Genomic DNA, 21,542 nt, shown 5'->3' on the forward strand with positions numbered 1-21,542 from the left:
TGGGGGCACAATAAAAATAATAAGCATTGTATGATTAAGATGTATTTTAATGTTTATTCGTTTCTTGATAAAAAAATATTTTTATTTAAACCATGAGCGGTGTTGTAACCCGGCGCACATCAAAATTTTAATTTTTTAGACTTTCATGAAGCTGCTACAATCCTTTTTTAGAAACTTATATAATAAGTTTTTTCGCCAAGACACTTAATGTGTACGTCAAGCACAAACATTCTGATGTCATCTGTTAAAATTTTGAACAAATGACGTAATTTCCGGTTGTTCAGCGACATTAAATGGGCCGGTGGTTGTTAAAAAAAAAAACAAGTAAATATGATGACATTTGATGAATGTGTGGGCGCAATGTATGATAATCCAGTATTGTGCGGACGCAGGAATGTATCCGTTGGAAATTGTCAGGAAAATGCACAAGACAGACAGATTCAACAATGTTTCAAGAGCACTTGAGTACAAGTGGCATGGATGATTTACATCATTGGAACCTGCAGGAACGGAACTAAATGTGATGGGACGGCCAAAAATTATGACTGAAAAAAATGATAGTGGTAGAAAAGAACTGTATAGATGCTCACCGCAGACAGACAGGGAAATATCGAAAATCGTAGATATTAGCAAATCTACAGTCCACCACATTATGTCTGATGAACTTAACATGTCCCGTGTATGTGTGCAATGGGTGTCATGGTTACTTAAGGACGATGAAAAAGAGCATCCTGTAGCCGCATCAACAGAGTTCCTTAAGCCCGTGACTGCTGATAACTCATAACTCAATAGGAAGATTATACGAGGGATGTCCAGAAAGTTCATATACTTCTTCATTTTTTATACTATAACAATACATATGTTGTACAAATTTTGTTAGCTAACACATTTATAAAAGATTACTGAACTGTGAGTTGCATACATTTGTATTTTAACAGTAGTTACATACAACATATATATATCGTCATGGAGCACTTTGACAACGTCAACGGCATCAAATTAACTTCACGTTTACAGATTATTCAACTTCTTCTGTTTTCAACAGCCATGGTACCTGTATGGCGTATACTTAATACATGTGTACATGTTTGTTTCTTTGCCATTACTTTATGAATTTCATATACTAAAATTAATTTAAAAACAAAAATGTCACAGGTTCCCATACAGTGTGTGTGAGATGTCTGTCTTTTCCAAAGAATTTTATAACGCAATCTATGATATTTTGGCCATGCTACTTATGGTCGTCTGGAGCACTCTTTTACCTAATTCTGTCATTACCGCTTCTTAATCTTGTTTGACATTTAAACACAAGTTGTCTTGAACAATTTATGGCTGAATTTGTTTTTAAAGTAACGGCTTAAATCTCAGTTGGTCCCATATTAGAGTTGCTATGAAGTTAAGTAACATTACTTTGCTCTGTCCTTGAATTTGACGTCATTTTGCAACACAGAATTTACGCACCTTCATTGTCTAAAACCGTCCTTAACAAGCTGTTTATTTACGTATGACGTCATAATTTTCACAAAATATCATGCAATTGTATGTCCCAAAATTTAAACGAGAGTTTGCGTAGAAAATACATCTTTTAGCAACTTATTATTCAAGTAGCTATCGTCATGAAATCAAAGTGCTCCGTGATTCGTTGATCATGTTGCCATGGTGATTGGCGCTTTGCGAATATTACTTTTATCATGTTTTTTAATTTTAAAAAATATGTAGCATATAAATAGTTTAGCAAAATATTCAATCATCATATTGATATGACTGCTTATAATAATTTTATAGCCTTGTCTACGAACTTTCCGGACAGCCCTCGTATATGACGAAACATGGTTACACTATTTTGAACCAGAAGGAAAACGACAATTAAGCGCCTGGAAGACCCCTGGCACACACACCCCCAAAAACAGGCACACGTTAAATTGTTATGGAAGACAATGTTCATTGTGCTTATTGACAGGAGCAGTTATTCTCATTCATGCAATTCCTCAGGGCCAGACTGTAAACGCCGCATATTTCTCAAAAGTATAATTTCTTTTAATTTATATAAAATGCTTAAGTATAATAAAACTATAATATCATAAAGTAATATTATCATTCATTTAGAAGAAATGATAACAATTAAATTCAATTTATATTGCATTGTTCTTGCATTTAATTTTTGATTAGTCGTGATGTAATGAATGCTCTATGGAAGAAGTGTCCAACGTTATACGAAAGACCACAGTCAATTATATGGCACCAGGACAACGTTGCCTCTCATAGAGCTTATCTAACCCAGCTCAAGATTGACGTTTTAGGATTTCAGCGACTGGCACATCCACCTTACTCACCTGACTTAGCTCTGCTTGACTTTGCCTACTTTCCGCAATTGAAAGAACAGCTTCGTGCTGGCAGTTTGAGTCTACCAATGATTTGATGAAAGCCACCTTATCCTTTAACAGAGGACTATCTAAAGATTGGTTTCAAAATGTGTTTGACACTTGGGTGAAACGTCACTGGAAGTGTGTCGAGTTCTGTGGGTAGTACTTTGAGAAAGGTGCTTGAATGACGTCACAATGTTGCTGTTGATGTTCAGTGTACGCCGCGTATTTGATACTGTATGCCTTTAATCTTTGCTCATAATGATATTTGCATAGATATTGAAATGAAATTTTATATAAATGTAGAATATGTTTGCCACTAGTAATTATCTAAATAAGCGATTAATACCTAAAGTGCGTCGCCATTAATTAATTTTGTCACAGACTATTGGGACAACCCTCGTATTGTATCATGCTTTAGGCAAAATTGCTATTCCGGGGGCTTTAGTGATATGTCCTGTTTTAACTTATAATACTTTGATTGTGACTCAACTGTATAATTTGTTATAAATTTCATGTTTTACAAATCATTCAGGTGAGGATTACAAGACAACTGGTTATGTTATAACCTTGACCTTGGGGGAAGCCACCTGGTGCTCTCTGTAGGTGATGATTGTGATCATTTGTGCCAATATAATTAAAAATTTCAGTCGTTAAAAAGTTATGAAGAGGACACAAAATTGTTGACTTTGACATTTGACCTCTATGTGTGATCAAGACATTTGGGGGTAGCGACCTAAATATTGCACTCCTCACATCATGTCAGTAGAAATGAAAAATAGAGGTTTAACATTGGACCTTTTGGACATTGTAACTTGATTGTTGTGCTCTGCACATTGTCTTGTAATGGTGATCATTTCTGCCAAGTTATTTTTAAAAACATTGCAAGCGGATTAAAAGTTATGGAGAAATGTAGACGTTTTAACACTTGACCTTTAAGTGTGACCTTGACCTTGGGTGTAGGAACCCAATTATTGCACTCTGCACATTGTCTCCTAATGGTTATTAATTGTGCCAAGTTATTTGAATTTTTTTTTCACAGTGGTTTAAAAGTTATGGAGCAAACAGGAAAGTGATTAGTACTGTCGGATATTCTGACATTTTGGATTATGTTACTATTCTATTGTTCTAAAAAGCCACATAAAACTTTAAAGAATGAATTGGATCAAAGAAAATTTACCGTTACCTACTGTTGCCATAGCCACATAAACCCAATATGTTTGCTCAGACAAACAGACAGTAATTTCCCTACCCGCTCTGCAGAAGAGGATTTAAAAAAAAAGTAGATGACAGCAGCACAATGAATGTCGGATAAATTGTGATCACAAAAGCTAAACATGAGCACTTAGAGCTCAGATGAGTTCAAAACAACTTTTTTTAAAGAAAGTTCAGAGCGAAAAATTCTGGAAAAATTCATGTTGGTTAAAAATCATATCACAGATGATGTGGTTCATTATAAAAACATACAATTGAAGTTTGAAGAAGTAGTATAAAATAAAGAAGTAAGAGTAAATTTTTTTTCATCATTTCTGACATTACATGTACATTTATTATTTCTGACAATAAATACATAATTTCTAACATTACAGATAACCTAATCCTTTCAAACATCTGACTAGGGCTATCATTGATGAAAAATTTTGTATCAATATATCAAGAGACAAATATTGACTCAACTTTGACAGTAGTTAAAATGAAAAAATATTTAAATATGTGTTATAAAAATTGGGTTCATGGTGCTATGCATGTTTGTATTAGACATTACAAACACCACAAACTAGTAGAAAGTTTATTTTCTGTTATTTTTGTCACTGATATTTGAAAACAGAGTTTAAAGTTCAAGTAAGCCAAGAAAACTTGAAAAAAGTGACTTCTCTTATAAGGTAAAATAGAGAAGTATATTCACAAACAAAAATAAATAAATTTTAGCTTGTATCGATATTTGAAAGGGATTGTATCGGATGATGAATATGGCATTATCAATATTCAATGACAGCACTTCATCAGAGATAAATAAAACCTTTCTGACATCACAAGTAAATGAATCATCTCTGACACTACAGGTAAATGTATCATTTCCACCATTACAGGTAAGATAAAATCTCAAAAATCTTTATATAAGCTCATAAAAATCTTGTTAATATTGGTGCTATAATAAGTTTCTTTATCTGTATCTAAGAAACTGCCATTAAACTAAATTTGACGTTTAAATTGCTTTCAACATATCTGGAATATTGACTCCCAAAAGGGCTGCCATTTTAAGCAAAGGAGGGTTATATTTTGTTTTCTTGTTGGGTTTTATGCCACATCAACACAGCAGAGATTATATGGTGAAAGAAGACCTCTGGTACTCCTCAGTGTATTATTTCAGGCATTAACAGGCACCTGAGTAAAGCCACTGAGGCTCCACAAGTTTCTTCAGCATGGGAGGTAAATACTATAAAAATCTCAAACAATGTACATATATTATTTCTGACATTTAAAGTAAATGATCATTTCTGACATTAAACACCGCTGGTCAGGGGCAATGTTTAACTTTTTTACTTTTTGTAAAAGCACACAAATAAAAGGTTTCTGTATTTATCTATTATTATTTTTACCCTTTTAAAAAAATTTAACAGGTAAGTCTAGTCACATTTGTTGTTTTGTCAAGTATAAATCATTCCCATATTGTTCAATGTTCAGCTTTATGTATGAAACTGTGCACATGGTCCAAATTATATAGCTGTACATCAAAGGACAAGATAGTAGGTCACTTTGACAAAATCTTGGTCAGCTTACATCAAAGTTCAATTTTACATCCAAACAAGAGCCACCTCCAGGCGGGGGCAACGCTCGACTTTTTACTTTTTCTAAAAGCAAACAAAGAAATGTTTTAACATATCTTAACGTTTCCTTTTTATATATTTAATTGGTCTGTCTTGTCAAATAAGTTTTGTCTATATATTTTGCATATATATATGTAAATACGCATTTATATATATAATGGGTGGGTGTGTGTGTGTGTATATATATATATATATATATATATATATATATATATATATATATATATATATATATATATATACACACGCATTAACATATATATGTATTTAACGTTTCCTTTTTATATATTTAATCGGTCTATCTTGTCACATAAGTTTTGTCTATATATTTTGTGTATATATATATATATATATATATATATATATATATATATATATATATATATATATACATACGCATTTATAAACTGCAACAAAAAAGAAACTTTGTAGATATGTTTGTACAGTTTTTCAATCCTTTTGAAACTCGATTTTTACGTTGAATAAACATATCGGGTTTTTATACGGGAATTACCTGACCGATTTTGCAAACAAAACGAGTTTTACAAGCTACTACATGTATAAATGTGTACATCTAAGTGGTACCCTTGAACAACTGGCACATACTTTACAAAAGTTTCTTTTTTGGTTCAGTATATATATATATATATAAAGAAATGAGAGAATATATACACACATACCACCACATAGATATGCCAGTCCAATTACGATACAGCGCCCAACAGAACAGTCATGAAAGCATAGCCACTGCTCATCCACCATCACAAAAATGATGGTTTCAGAACAGTTTTATATACAGTCACAAACTGCACTACACATTGAAACAGGCTCAACATTCGCATATATAGAGTTTGTTCTCTGTCATCATGTCTCACAAATCAACGATAACATTTTATTGTCTTCTTCACTGATTGGGACCAGAGAACTATATATCTATTTCCGAAAGTCAACCGGATCCCGTAAGATCAAGTAGATCTGTAGTATACAATGAATTTAGACAGATAAAGTATATATAAAGGGAGATAATAAAATTCAATATAGTTATACTTTCCCCTGCGTGGGATCAGATAAAGATACAAGTGTGCAGATAAATTGTTATAGAAATGAGAGAATATATATAAACACACATACCACCACATCGATATGCCAGTCCAATTACAACACAGCGCCTAGCAGAACAGTCATGAAAGCAATATATATATATATATATATATACAATGTATATATATATATATATATATATATGTAGGTACAGACACACTTATATATATGCTGTGGTAATAATGAATAAGTTTACATCAAATTAAAAACACTGATTATCTATATATATATATATATTTTCAAAAATAACAGCCAATAATAGCCAGTGAAGGTCAAGGTCTGACTGGTTATTTTTAAGGGCTATCCTTGAAGATTATTATATTCAAGTTTGAAGACAATCCATTCAAAAATAACAAAGTTACAGCCAATAATAGCTAGAACAAGCAAAATTTGGACTTATTTATGGATGAAGGTCATGGTTAGTGTGGTCTATTGAAAGGTCTTGTCCCAAGGGTTGTTGTGGCCAAGTATGAAGACAATACACCAAGAACTAAAAAAGTTATGATCCAGGTACAAGTTTGAATGCAACGGCAACGCCGCTAGGGCTATAACAATACCTCTCCTTTTTTTCCAAAAAAAGTCGAGCTAAAAACTGTGCAATTGGTCTAAATTTTATAGCTGTACATCAAAAGACAAGGAAGTAGGTCACTTTGTAAAATTACCTATGCCAGCTGATATTGTGCACATGGTCCAAATTTCATAGCTGGACATCGAAGAACAAAAAAGTAGGTCACTTCGTAATTTTTTTTTAGGTCATCTTATATAAAAGTTCTAAAGAAGGTTAAAATCTAGATCAACCAATATCAAAGTTCAATTTTACATCTAAAACTGTGCTTATTGTCCAAATCTCACAGCTATAGGAACAAGAGCCATGTCAACATGGCCATCCCCCGCCAAATGTGTTTGCTCAATGAAAGAATGTATATGTAGTAGAGCAGAATAATTCAATTTTAAGAGGTCTTTTGGTAATGAAAACTGATGGCTGAAGTGATTACAGATTTGAAACCTATGTGAATACTGATGGCTGAAAATAACAAAGGACAATAACTGAAAAATTATGCAGGGTGTTGCACCCCCCCTCAGTAAAATCTATCCACCTATGAAGTTTCAAGTTGATACCTCAAATACTTTTTGAGATAAGCTCCGGACAAAATAGTATGAAAAAGAACAAAAGGGCAATAACTCAATATTATATAGGGAAGAGTTATCATTCTTGTGCACTGCATACTTCCTGAGTGAGATCTATGCACCTATGAAGTTTCATGTTGATATCTTAAAGGCCTTTTGAGTTATGCTCTGGGCAAAAATTAATTTTGAAAAATAACAAAGGGCAATAACTAAAAAATTATGAAAGGTAGAGTTATCATTCTTGTGCACTGCACACCTCCTGAGTCAGATCCATCCACCTATAAAGTTTCAAGTTGATACCTCAAATACTTTTTGAGATAAGCTCCGGTCAAAATAGTATGAAAAAGAATAAAGGGCAATAACTCAAAAATTAAATAGCGAAGAGTTATCATTCTTGCGCACAGCATTCCTCCTCAATAAGATCTATCCACCTATGACATTTCATGTTGACATCTCAAACACTTTTTGAGTTATGCTCCACTCAGGTGAAAAATTAAGTATGAAAAATAACAAAGGGCAATATGAAAGGTAGAGTTATCATTCTTGTGCAATGCACACCTCCTGAGTGAGATCTATGCACCTATGAAGTTTCATGTTGATATCTCATAGGCTTTTTGAGTTATGCTCTGGACAAAAAATGAAAAAGGACAAAGGGCAATAACTCAAAAATTATGCAGGGAAGAGTTATCATTCTTGTGCACTGCACTCCTCCTCAATGAGGTCTATCAACCTATGAAGTTTAAAGTTGATACCTCAAATACTTTTTGAGATATGCTCCGGACAAAAATGTCGAACGGAAGGAGACTATTTCTATAACCCCCGCCGCCTTTTCGGCGGGGAATAAAAAGCAAGAGAATTTCATTAATTTGACCTTGACCTTCAAGGTCAATTTAAGGTCAGTCACATCTAAACATGATATGTTGTAAAACATGTATGCCCCCTATGGGCAGCCAATTAGTCATGTGGTCAGGTTATTGTGACTTTTGACCTAGTGACCAAAATATCAATAGGGGTTATCTACTGGTCTAGCCAATTAGTCATGTGGTCAGGTTATTGTGACTTTTGACCTAGAGACCAAAATATCAATAGGGGTTATCTACTGGTCCTGACTAGTCACTAATGACAGCCAATGTGTTACATTACATTAGACCTTGACATGTGTATACCAAAAGCATTTTTAATTGAATAAAAAATATCAACGAAGGCAACTTGAGTTGTTGAGTTGGGCAGAAATCATTTTACATACATGGCCAATGCGATTTCGATCTTTGACCCTTAAATCAATAGGGGTTATCTACTGGCCAAGACCAATGCACATGTGAAATTCGAAGGTTAAGGGCCCATGAGTTGTTGAGATATTGATCAGAAAGCTTTTTTAACCTAAAAGATCAATGTGATCTTGACCTCTAACCCCTTGACTTCAAATATTCATTGCGCTCATCTTCTGACCAAAAGCAATGCATCTGTGAAGTTCAAGGGTCCATGGGTTGCCCAGTTATTGATAGGAAATGGTTTTTACCTATAAGGTCAATATGACCCTGACCTTTGACCCCTTCACCTAAAAGTCAATAGGGGTCATCTACTTGCCAACAACAATCCACCTAGAAAGTTTGAGGGCCAACAACCAATGTGTTGTCAAGTTATTGATTGGAAACTTTTTACCTACAAGGTCAATGTGACCTTGACCTTTGACCCCAAAATCAATAGGGGTTATCTACTGGCCAAGACCAATGCAATTGGAGGGTCAAGGGCCCATGGATTGTCAAGTTATTCATCAAAGCCACTTTTACCTACAAGGTCAAGAACATCAGTGGAAACCATTAGGAAAACAATTTACCACTCTTCTTTGAAGGGGGCGGGGGGGGGGGGGGATTTCAATAATTTGACCTTCAAGATGAAAGTAATTTATGAATGAAGGTCAAGATCTGTCTGGTTAACTTGAAGGTCTATCATAATAGGTTTGAAGACAATCCATTTAAAAAACCCAAAGTTATTTTAGTTCACTTATAGCAATATTCAAGCAAAATATAGACATTTGACCCTAGTTTATACCAATTTATTTTAGTTTGATTGTGTTGAAACCTATCTGCTTATTGAAATAAACTCGGATCCGTTCCTGGAACCATCCATTACTAAGCAAGAGTGTAAAGTTACTCATGGAAACAACGGCCTGCCCCTGGCTAGGTCTGAACCCATGCGGTCAGCAATCCTTGGATTACTAGTTTGTTAGCAACACCACCATTTATTTGACCTTGAAGGTCAAGGTCATTTATGAATTAAGTTCAAGTTGAGGCTGGTTGACTTAAAGGTGTTGTCCCAAGGGTTGTTGTGGCCACATGTGAAAACAACACACTAAGAACTTAAAAAGTTATGATCAAAATCAAAGTTTTTGGGACGGCAATGGCAACATAACTGTAACAATAAAAAAAAGAGAGCTTATATATCATTTTTGACAATACTGGTAACTATATCATTTATAACATTACATGTAAATGCAACATACATTTGTATCTGACATTTTTACATTACAAGTAAATAAATCATCTGATGTTGGAGACAAATGTATCATTTCTAGCATTACAGGTAAATCTGACACCACAGGTGACAAATTATTTCTGACAATACAGGTGACTTATTATTTCTGATAATATGGGTGACAAATTATTTCTGACAATATAGGTGACAAACCGTTTCTAACATAACAGGTAAATGCATATTTCTGTCAATACAAGTAAATAAATCATATCCAAAATTCACACCTTACATTTCTTAAATTTTTACTGAATGAAAACAATATGGCAACTGATAAATCACCAATACATAAATAAGTATCAAGTAATAACCATGTTTTTTCCCATTTAAGGCTACATTTTGTCTCATACATTTTAAGAATCTATCTAAATAATATAGATCTACTGACCAAAATAAGGTTATTGTAGTTAAAGTGACATTATGCTCATTTCCTCGTTATTGGAGCTAAAGTGGCTATATAGTTGAAATGTTTGACAATTATAATCGTCTCTGAGCAAAAGTTGATAATGAAAAATGTTCAGAATAAACTAAAATAACTGCCTTAAATATAAAAAGTCTACATCACTCTTATCAATTGAACGTTAATGATAAATTTCGAAGCATATTTATAGAATTTTGAGTGAGCCACGTGTGTTATTGATTTTACACACACACTGAGCAATAAAATTGAAAAGAAGTGTGCCAAAATATAGTTGTTTTGAATTAAAATATAGTTGTTTTGACTTTGACCTGTACACCTTCTGTACCATTTTCACTTCTATATTGTCACTTTAATAAAGAAAATGATTTTTTTTGTTGACATTTTAAAGACTTACAAACAACTTGCAAAAGACAAAAACTTAACTACTGTTAATATATTGTTGAGTTAGTCTTTCTGATGATATTTTAATGTGACCTTTATAACATTCTTTAAATACTATCCTGCTTCTAATTTTACAAATAATAAGTCAACCAGGTGATATCTAAACATTATCTTCACCATTTGGGGATACCTCTTTCATGCCAATTGAACTGAAGCCTACACCTGTCAAAGGGGCACTACTCTCTAGTGCAGATGCAGACAGAGTATCAAGTGCACGTCTTTCAGCAATGTGTTCTTTCTTAGCTGGGCCCCAATCTGGTGGTGTCTTGCTCAGAAACTTGATGCTCTGTTGATAAACAAAAATGACAATAAAACATGCACTAAAATCTTCTAATCATTCTAATCGTTCATACAACAATTTATGAAGGTAATGACATTTTGGGCTGGTATTCCGACACCACCATTGCTTTAACCAAACTTCAAAATTGTGTAATTTACTTTATGGTAACTTGCTGGAAACCTAAAATCTCACATGTCAGTATACCCCTGGTTACTGCTCATCAAGACTAAAAGGGGTTTACATGAAAATTCTTGAAAAAGTAGCTTTTCTCCAAAGGATATAGCAGAAATATCATTTTTTCAGATTAAACTTCTTTCCAGCGGTTTTAAGCTATATTTTTAAGACCCCTGGGCGGGACCAGTTTTAACCCAGGGGCTATAGTTTAAACATTTTTTGTAGAGTTTTATTCGATGATGTTACACAAAAAAAATCTAAGCCTTATGCCTTGCAATTTCAGAGGGGAAGATTTTTTAAATTTTTACTATAAACATATATAATGAAAATAAAAGATCTCCCTGGGGCGTGGCCACAAATACGCCCAGGACGTGGCAAATTTTTACCCCAGGACTATAATTTGAAAACCTTCTATAGAGTTTCATTAGATGTTACACACAAAATATCTAAGCTCTTGGCCTTGCAATTTCAGGAGCGGATTTTGAAGATTTTACTAGATGTATACAATGAAAAATCAAAGACATCTGGGGGTTGGGCAAATTTTGACCCCAGGGCCATAATTTGAAGAACTTCTGTTGAATTTCATTAGATGTTACACATAAAATATTTAAGCTCTTGGCCTTGCAATTTCAGAGCAGAAGATGATTTTGAAGTTTTTGCTATATACATTTAAGGAAAATAAATGTACCCCTTGGGCAAGGCCAATTTTTACCAAAGGGCTGTAATTTGAACAAATTTTTGAGAGTTTCAGTAGATTATACTACATACAAAGCATCTAAGCTCTAGGCCTTGCACTTTCAGAGAAAAGATTTTTTAAGTGTTTACAATATGTATATAATGGGGTGGGGCCAATTTTGACCCCAAGTCTATAATTTGAACAATCTTGGTAGAGAGCCACTAGGCCATGTTTCATGCAAAATATCTATCCACTAGCCTTTGTCAATTCAGAGAAGGAGATTTTTAAAGTTTTCATTATATACATTTAAGAAATTGTGGCAAGTATTTACAAAGTCCATTCAAGGATAAGAAAGTTATGGACCGGACACGACATATACCATCAAATAGACAATGTTGACCTTGAATGAGCAAGTGCGACCTTGACCCTGGAGGTAGGGGTCTGGTTGATGCGCATGACACACTGTCTTACTATAACAAACATTTGTGCCAAGTTATTTCAGATTCCTTTGATAAATGAAAAAGTTATGGACCGGACACAAAATATACCCCGTAATAGACTATGTTAATCTTTGACCTCCAAGCGTGACCTTGACCTTGGAGGTAGAAGACAGGTTGTTGCGCATGAAACGTTGTCTCATTATTGTGAACAATTGTGGCAAGTATTTACAAAGTCCCTTCAAAGATAAGAAAGTTATGGACCAGACACCACATATACCATCAAATAGACAATGTTGAACTTGAATGAGCAAGTGCGACCTTGACCCTGGAGGTAGGGGTCTGGTTGATGCGCATGACACATCTTCTAATTATAACAAACATTCGCGCCAAGTTATTTCAGATTCCTTTGATAAATGAAAAAATTATGGACCGGACACAAAATATACCCTGTAATAGACTATGGTAACATTTGACCTCCAAGTGTGACCTTGACCTTGGAGGTAGGTGACCTGTTGTTGCGCATGACACATTGTCTCATTATTGTGATCAATTGTGGCAAGTACAGTCGAGACTGCTTTAGTGACCCTGATTTCAACGACTCCCAGTCTTATCCGACCTTGTTTCAGTCCTCCCAACGTATTTTTTATATATAAATGGTCTGAATTAAACGACTCCCTGTCATATGTGACAAGCGACCGTAATTGTCTGGTCCCAATGCAATGTTTTGTCTTATTTAAACGACTTTCACACCTTTTAATTGTCCGTTAATCAGATAAATAATACCTATTTTAACACCCAGAGGGCCAAAATAATTAAGTCCAATTATAATCCAGTAGAAAACAAACTCTACACACCTCTGCCAGTCAATTACACAGTTAACATGTATACAGGTATCGAGTGACCTAGCGTCTGTTCCCTACTGAGCATGATGCAATCGATGTGTGTGTAATGTACATAATGACCTGAGTAAACTGGATTAAGACTTGTGTCAGATTTTTTTTTTTTAATTATAGAGTGCCAACGGAAGATTTTTTTAGGCAGCATTTTTTAATTTATCTTTCTATGGCTGCATAATTAATACGGAAAAAATATTGATACCAAATCAGAAAAAGCTTTGGATATGGATATGTTTAACTTTTACAAGTATGATATTTATTTCAATAATTTGAATGCATCAAATTTCAGTTTATTTTATACCATAAAGATTCAATTTAAATCTTAATACAAAAAATAAAATTAAATTTTATATGATATACATGCAAATATATTTGTTTTACATGGATTTCTATTTTATTTACATCAAAAATTTTAAGAATACCTATGTTTATAAGCAATTGGTTAGATATTATTCCTTCACACAGTTATGTATGTTAAGTCACAATGGTATATAGACAGATAGATGGTATTTGAATTTAATTTTCTTTGAGACTGTATTTGGAGACTCCCTGTCAACAAACATTTGTGCCAAGTTATTTCAGATTCCTTTGCATATCTTATTTGTGACACCTCATATATCTTTTAAGTTTCAAGCAAATACCTGTCCCAAGGGGACAGTGACCTACTTTCTTGTCCTTTGATGTACAGCAATGAAATTTTGACCATGTGCACAGTTTCAGAAATATTCAAGTACATTTAAAATTTAAGAACATTTTCTAAGTCAATTTTTGACCTTCAAGTGTGACCTTGATCTTTAGTCGGCACAAAGGTAACATGGATACTGCACATAACCTTGTTGAGGTGAACATTTGAGTAAAGTTTGAAGAAAATTCTTCCATTAGTATAGGATTTATAGAGCAGACAAGACCAGGCTGTCCAGCACCCTCTGACAAAAAATTAGGGCAAATTTTAAGAAATTTTAGGGCTAAAATTAGGAATTTTAGGGTAAGTAAAAGGAATTTTAGGGTTAAAATTTGGAATTTTATAACTAAATTATGGCCCCAAGAGACCATGATTTGGTCTCAACTTTGCATATTTGATACAAAAGTAAGTAACTCACAAATAATGCTCTAGTTCAGTTATAACAAAAGTGTCTACCAGTGTTCCATAGTCAACCATAATAAATAGATTCACTGGTCAACTGCCTTTAACTGCCTACTATGAATAAGAGCTGAAAAACTTAACTACATGTACATTAAAACATAACTAGAATGAAAACATTTTTAAAGTTATGAGTATACCAGAACAACCAATATTCAATTAGTTAAGCTGTTATTTGCCAATAGTAAATGGAAAGAGAAATTATGCTTTAAATTTATTCTAGCTATAAATGCATAAAAATTATTCATTTTAAGTTTGGTACAGTTTGAACAAGTCTTGATCTTTCTTAAAAAACAATAAAAATGATATGACCCACTCTCAGGTCATTCCCAGGAATATTCTAATCTAAATTCAAACAGCAGGGTATTCTCCACTAAAGAATTTGTTAAAAATAAATCAGGGCTACTAAAAATTGTAGAAAATTTCACAACAGAGTCAATCTATGCAATGATTTTTAACAGTTTTTTTCTCTCCAGATTTAATGAAAACATACACTTAATGTTATAACATTATATTTACAGAACATTGCATTGGTATGGCTAATGTTAATGTGTACAAAAAGGGCAGCTGAAGGTGTCACTTCTTAGTACGCTAATTGGGGTGCAAAATGGTAAAAGCATCCAATCATTAAAGCCAGTTTACCTTACCCACTTTATAATATTACCAAATATGAAAACTTGTCTAGATCTGCCAGCTGGTATCACTTACAAAAGATCTATTCTAGAGTCATCACTTGAAAATAACTTGATTACAAATTAAGATTTTATTAAAAAGGTCCCCTACATAAAGTCTGATGAATATTTAGTGGTAAATCATATAAATATTTGATTAAATACACCTAAGACTGAGGTAAATGGTTTAACAACTGTAGCAAATAAAAAATATAACTTGCTTGGAAATTTTTTTATCTCTATCAAGTGACCATTTTGATATAGTCAAAGTCGGATAATTTTAATTGTTCCATTTAAAACAAACAGTTTCTTATTATTTTTCTGATAACATCTGGCAATAAATCAAGTATGACATTTCTGCAGGAGTTGAAGTAAATACAACATGTGAGTTTATGCAATTTAGTCAGATATGACATCAGCGCCATTGACTGTGTTAAAATTTAGGTTGTGATTGAAAAATTGTTGTTTCGGGATATGTTATAACAAAAGATAAAAAAATAGGAATTTCAGTGAAAAAATAGGGCATTTTTAGGAATTCCCTTTGAATTTTTCATTTTTTTAGGAATTTTAGCCAAACTGAAAAAAATTACGATTTTTTAGGAATTTTAGGGACGCTGGACAGCCTGCAAGACATATTGTCTAATATTTGGTTAATGTAAATTTGAAGACTTAACAAGATTGCATTTGAGAAAAATGCTATGCCACCGCATGGTTCAAATTTCATAGCTGTACATCAAAGGACAAGAAAGTAGTTCACATCATCAAAATCTAGGTCACTTGATATCAAAGTTCAATTTTACAACTAAAACTGTGCACATGGTCAAAATTTCATTGCTGTACATCAAAGGACAAGAAAGTAGGTCACTGTCCCCTTGGGCAAGACAAAATTTTGATCTAAGGGTTTAATTAAAAACAATCTTGATACAGGTCCACCAAACAACATTTCAAGTCAAATATCTAAGCTGTAGCTTTCTCCCATTCAGAAAACATTTGTTTTATTTTCTGTTTTTACTATGTGTACATAATGAGAATCACTGCCCCCGTCAGGGCCAATTTTGACACCAGGGGAAAAATTTGAACAACTTTGGTAGAGGACCTATAAATGATATTATATATCAACCATCAAAGCTCTATGACTTGTACCTTCAAACAAAAATATTTTTTTTTTTTTTTACTATATGTACATAATGAAAATCAATGACCCCCGGGGCAGAACCAATTTTGACCCCAGGGCTATAATTTGAACAATCTTAGTAGAGGTTCACTTGGCAAAAACTCATGCCATATATTTAACCTCAAGCCTTTGTCAATTCAGAGAAGAAGATTTTTCAAGTTTTTACTTTATACATATAAGGAAAACTATTGCCTCTGGGGCAGGGCAATTTTTACACTAGGAGCATAATTAAAACTAGAACTATCGCTGAATGCGATTCATACCCCCACCAATGTCCTTGACAGAAGACGACTTGGAAAGGTGGTTAAGGAAATAACTTAAGTCGCACAAATACATAAAAAGAAATTATCTCTGTTGAAAAAAAGACTTATTGTACAGGTAATAGTATAAATATCTATTATCAAATCATGTTCGAAACAGTTACAAATAACCTTACATTTTCCCAATATACTAAACTTTTTGTAAGTCAATTTTTGACCTTCAAGTGTGGCCTTGACCTTAAGCTGGCACAAGGGTAAGATGGGTTCTGCACATCGCCCAATTGGGGTGTACATTTGAGTAAAGTTTTAAGAAAATCCTTCCATTAGTATAGATTTATAGAGCGGACACAACATATATTCTAGTATTGATTGTATGTAAATTTAAAGACTTAAAAAGGGGCATAACTTTGTCAAAATGCAATACTGAGTTATGAAACTTGACCTGCATATCGTAATTGTGACACCTCATATATCTTTTTTAAGTTTCAAGCAAATACCTGTGCTAGTTTCAGAGAATATTCAAGAACATGTTAAAATCTAAGAACATTTTCTAAGTCAATTTTTGACCTTGACTTTTAGGACTGCACAAGGTGACATGGATTCTGCACATAACCTTGTTTAGGTGAACATTTGAGTAAAGTTTGAATAAAATTCTTCATTAGTATAGGATTTATAGAGCCGACACGACATATTGTCTAATATGTGATTGTATGTAAATTTGAAGATTAAAAAGGGGCATAAACTTTGTTTAAATGCAATACAGAGTTATGAAACTTGACCAGCATATCTTAATTGTGACATTTCATATATATTTTTAAGTTTCAAACCAAATACCTTTCCTAGATTCAGAAATATTCAGATATATGTTAAAATTTAAGAACATTTTCTAAGTCAAATTTGACCTTCAAATGTGACCTTGACCTTAAGCCAGCAAAAGGGTGACATGGGTTCTGCACATCCCCTTGTTGAGGTGAACATTTGAGCCAAGTTTGAAGAAAATCTCTCAATTAGTGTAGGACTTTACAGAGCGGACGCGACATACTGCGTAATATTTGATTGTTTGATATTTGACCTTCAATTGTGACCTTGACCTTAAGCCGGCAAAAGGTGACATGGGTTCTGCACATCCCCTTGTTGAGGTGAACATTTGAGCCAAGTTTGAAGACAATCTCTCAATAAGTGTAGGACTTACAGAGCAGACATGACATACTGCGTAATATTTGATTGTTGATATTTGACCTTCAATTGTGACCTTGACCTCAAGATGACACATGGGCAACATGGGTTCTGCACATCCCCTTGATGAAGTGAACATTTGAACCAAGTTTGAAGAAAATCTTTCAATAAGTGTAGGACTTACAGAGCAGACACGACATATTGTGTAATATTTGATTGTTTGATTTGACCTTCAATTGTGACCTTGACCTTAAGATGACACATGGGCAACATAAGTTCTGCACATCCCTTGTTGAGGTGAACATTTGAACCAAGTTTGAAGAAAATCTTTCAATTATTGTAGGACTTACAGAGCGGACACGACATACTGTCTAATATATGATTGTGTTTGATAATTTGACCTTCAATTGTGACCTTGACTTTGAGCTGACACATGGGCAACATGGGTTCTGCCATCCCCTTGCTGAGGTGAACATTTGAGCCAAGTTTGAAGAAAATCCTTCAAGTGGTATAGGAGTTATAGAGCGGACACGAAAATGGAGACGGACGGACCGACCGACCGACGCGACAAAGCGAATCCATTATAGCCCCCCCCACATTTTGTGGTGGGGGTATAACAACTTTAGTAGAGGACCCATAAATGATACTATATACCAAATATCAAAGCTTTAAGCCTTCTACCTTCAGACAAGAGAATTTTTTTAATTTTTTACTATATGTACATAGTGAAAATCAATGACCCCTGGGGGTGGGGCCAATTTTGACCCCAAGGCTATAATTTGTAAAATCTTGCTAGAGGTTCATTACACAATGTTTCATGCAAAACATCTTAACTCTAGCCTTTGTAAATTTAGAGAGGTTTTACTATATACATATAAGGAAAACCTATGGCCCCCGGTGCGGGGCTAATTTTGACACTAGAGGCAAAATTTGAACAACTTTGGTAGAGTACCTATAGATGATATTATTTAACAAATATTAAAGCTCTAAGCCTTGTACCTTCAGTCAATAAGATTTTTTGATTTTTTACTATATGTATATTATACTATTGAAATCAATGACCCCCAGGGCGGGGGCAATTTTGACCCCAGGGCTATAATTTGAACAATCTTGCTAGAGGTTTACAACACAATGTTTCAAGCAAAATATCTAACCTCTAGCATTTGTCAATTGCAAGAAGATTTTTTTTTAAAGTTTTTACTATATACATATAAGGAAAACCAATGACCCCCTGGATGGGGCCGATTTTGACCCCCAGGGCTATAATTTGAACAATCTGGGTAGAGGTCTACCAGACAATGCCTTATGCAAAATATCTAAGCTCTAGGCCTTTTAGGTCTTTACAAGAAGGTATTTTAAGTTTTTACTATATGTACATATAGTTAAAATCAATGACCCCCGGGGCGGGGCCAATTTTGACCCCAGTGCTATAATTTCAACAATCTTGTTAGAGGTCTACCAGACAATGCCTTATGCAAAATATCTAAGCTCTAGGCCTTTTGGGTCTTAACAAGAAGATTTTTTTAATTTATTCTTATAATTCCTTTTGGTTGCCATGGCAACCAGATTTCTGCATGGAATGAAATTCCTTGAACAAGTTTTGAAGCCCTTCACCCAAGGATCAATCCTGCCAAGTTTGGTTGAAATTGGACTAGTGGTTTTTCACAAGAAGATTTTTTAAGTCCACTATATAATCTATATAACACACACACAAACACACACACAAACACACACACAGGTGAATCGCTATATGCCACCGCATCGCAGAGTTTTAGTCCCTCTCTAACTAGTATACCGCTTTATTATGTGAAATACGATTGGTTAATTTAACTCAGTCATTCAATCAGTGAGCGCGTAATGTTGTAGTTTCTAAAAGTAAATCAGAATGGCTTCAAACATCAATGTACAAAAAATGAATCTAAAAAGTACTTCAACAAAACTGAAATAAAAGGTGTGGGAATGCTTTGAGTTTAGCAACATGCAAGTTATGCTTTGCCGCCGTGTCATGTTTAAGTTGGTAAGTACAACTTACCTGATGCAACCACGGCTTCAGTAAACAAGTACAAGCCGTGGAGCAACACATGAAAAGAAAGAAGTATACTGATGTTGATGTGTTAAAAAAGCTTAGTTACCAGTCACATTACTATTTGTTTGATTAAAATTGTTTCGTAAATAATTTGCAATAAACCACTAACAAGTTAGGGATCAAATGAGTTGAGACAACTAAAGAAATGCAAATGTAAAAGTTCAGGGCCACTAACTTTTACTTTTAAAATGGTCCACAAAGTATTTAAATTTTATGTTTATGTAATGTCAAATAATCAATAAGATGAGACTTGAATGAGTACAATCTTTAGTTATTTCAATAAAATCAATAGGTGTAATCTACTGGCCAAGACCAATGCACCTTTGCAGTTTGAGGGCCAAGGGCCCATAGGTTGTCAAGTTATTGATTGGAAATCATTTTTACCTAGGTTAAATTGACCTTTACCTTTGATCCCAAAATCAATAGGGGTCATCTACTGGCCAAGACCAATGCAACTACGAAGTTTGAGGGCCAAATGTCCATGGGTTGTCATGTTATTGATCAGAAACAGTTTTTACCTACAAGGTCAATATGACCTTTAACCCCTTGACCTCAAAATCAATAAGGGTCATCTACAGGCCAAGACCAATGCACCAGTGAAGTATGAACGTCAAAGTCCAACGAGTTGTTGAGTTATTAATTGGAAACCATATTGACATCCAAGGTCAAAATTGACCTTGTCCTTTGACCTAAGACCCGAAAAACAATAGGGGTCATCTTCTGGTCTTGAACAACCTCATACCAAGGCCTAAGCATTCTTCAGTTATTGATCAGAAACCATTTGGTCTACGGACCAATTGATCAACAGACATATGCAAAGCAATATACCCCCACTTCTTTGAAGGGGGGCATAATAAAATGTTAAAAAATATACCTCCACAATACTACAACCTCTCGCCCTCTTGTGTTGAACAATCTTATAGATCATGACGGTTGGTATAGCAAGAATAGACGACAAAGATATCAACCATCCTAGACCATCAGACCAGGCTGGAAATATCACCTCATTGTATTTGGTTGGCTTGAAATCTATCCAAGTAAAAATCAAGATGGCCTGTAAAATAGAATAGGAAACTGGTTAAAATTATTTATACATATGGGGGTCATAAAAATATGAGGGTCATAATGGCTGTAGGTAATTGGGTGACATAGAGACATGTCACTTTTTACCCAAACCAAAGTCAAATGATTTTTAATACTTTTGTTGAGGTAAACTTGGCTATGCTACATGGCAAATAACTTAACTTTTACACAAAAAGCCTTAAATTAGTTTGTATAAACTAAATGCCACCTTTGGTGGGACCACTTTAAAACCAAGGGGCATGTTTTATAATAACCACAATGTGATGCTTCCTGCCAAATATTTGTTTCAGGAGAGATTTTTAAGACATGTTTAACTTCACTTTAAATGTGCAAGTCTAAGTTATAACAAGAAGATGTTTGTTAAACACAAATGCCCCACCCAGATTCTTGCCAGTTACAATTTTTCAAACAAGCAATTATCAAAGTATTACAAGCAATGCAAAAGTCCCCTACTGGTTGGAAGCCCAGAAACATTCTGAAGGGTCATGGCCATTCATTTCTGACATTGTCAAAGACATGAATGAACCTAAAGCTTTTGAGTTCTTAGTTTGTCTGTATCATAGTAATCTGTTAAGATTCCCTGTTTATATATCAGGGAATTATGTTTATACAACAGATAATTAAAAGATCCAATTTTCTCAGGATGAATTAACTATTATGTTTCAACTTTT

At 34.0% G+C, this 21,542-nt stretch overlaps 1 pseudogene; it reads right to left on the minus strand.

The window, feature by feature from the left end:
- Window positions 1-21,542, minus strand: part of LOC132723965 (sodium- and chloride-dependent glycine transporter 1-like) — a 108,463-nt pseudogene that overhangs the window by 15,519 nt on the left and 71,402 nt on the right.

Source organism: Ruditapes philippinarum, unplaced genomic scaffold, assembly GCF_026571515.1.
Source record: "Ruditapes philippinarum isolate M1 unplaced genomic scaffold, ASM2657151v2 ctg329_1_1_1_1, whole genome shotgun sequence".
Classification (NCBI taxonomy): domain Eukaryota; kingdom Metazoa; phylum Mollusca; class Bivalvia; order Venerida; family Veneridae; genus Ruditapes; species Ruditapes philippinarum.